The 1,239-nt window shown below is 37.4% G+C and overlaps 1 protein-coding gene across 1 annotated transcript in view; it reads left to right on the top strand.

Annotated features, from left to right (window-relative positions):
* Positions 1 to 410: 410 nt before the first annotated feature.
* Positions 411 to 1,239, top strand: part of svbp (small vasohibin binding protein) — a 3,576-nt gene continuing 2,747 nt past the window's right edge. The window contains exon 1 of the mRNA XM_015395226.1: positions 411 to 562. The gene's annotated coding sequence lies outside the window, so the exon portion shown is untranslated. The remainder of the gene's footprint in view (positions 563 to 1,239) is intronic.

Raw genomic sequence — 1,239 nt, 5'->3', positions numbered from 1 at the left:
AATACATAAATGATCAGTATTAGCTGAAATACAACCACAGGAGAAGACCTGACCTCCTTATTAAAACTGTGATTGCCCTGTATTAAAATGAAGCAATGTTATCTGCAGGTAGTGTTGCAACATGATAGAGGTGTTAAGACTGGCGCACATCTCAGCGTCAGAGCGCCTTGTTTGCTCAACCTTCATCAGGAAGAAGCGGCAGCCATAGATATCCATAATAAAGGCTTTATTATGGATAATAACGTCCAGGCACCACCTGGTCAGAAATAATAAAAAATAATAATAATAATAATAAATTGGAATCCAACTATAAAACAGGCCTTTATCGTAAATATTGGGCGTAAATTGGACAGTGTGTTACTTTCCACCTGAGGTACTAAAAGAACATGGATGTTCCATGGCCGGCCGGAACCTCTAAGCTTTACACAGTTGAACACGTATTTGTTTATTTGTGACACACATGCACCCGTCCGTCTGCAGGCAGCTTCTTTAATCAGTATAAGGCTTAAAACCAAAGAAAGTCTCCCTGCGTTACTCCATTTGATCTCCGCGCTCATCGCCGGTGAGTTTATCGCTGATTTTACTGCAGGAGAAGCAAGTCTAAGGGCAAGCTAACATTAGCTTAGCCGACCAAAGAAGCTAACCTATAATATTAATGCTCTCTTTGTTGGGGCCGTTAGATACATTAGCCTGCCAGCGTCGACATCGGTTGTCGGTTTAAAGTAGTGATGGGTTACAGAGGCATTTTGAAACATTGCTAAACTGTATTTATACTGCGTTGATTCTGTCTCACAGAATACTGACACCTGCTGGACATTTACAGACACTACAGGCAGCTTATTGGACAGACTGAACAGTTTTGATAACCAATGCAATAATATAATTTAAGTTATATTGTATTATTTCATATCTATGTTTAAATTGAAAATATTTAATATTTTAAGATGCAGCCAATAAATAATGACAACATATATCATAACGTGAAACTTAGGGGAAAATGAACATGTGGACTAGGATTGTAAATCATATTTTACAGTAAATAAGTACAGTAAATAAACTAAAGGTCCATTTTAAATTAACTTTAATTCAGATAAGTTGAGTGATAAATTAGAGGAAAAGCAGGGCTCGATGTTAACCATTGCCCGCAAAAAAAATTATTTATCACTCAAAATTACTCTAAAATCACCGACATTAGCTGAAAACGACCCAGCCGGCGCCATTTTTGTTGTTTTGTACACA

Source organism: Cyprinodon variegatus, unplaced genomic scaffold (genome assembly GCF_000732505.1).
Source record: "Cyprinodon variegatus isolate N-32 unplaced genomic scaffold, C_variegatus-1.0 Scaffold731, whole genome shotgun sequence".
NCBI classification, from domain to species: domain Eukaryota; kingdom Metazoa; phylum Chordata; class Actinopteri; order Cyprinodontiformes; family Cyprinodontidae; genus Cyprinodon; species Cyprinodon variegatus.
Note: the sequence above shows the minus strand (reverse complement) of the source record. Positions and strands in the feature narration are given on the sequence as shown.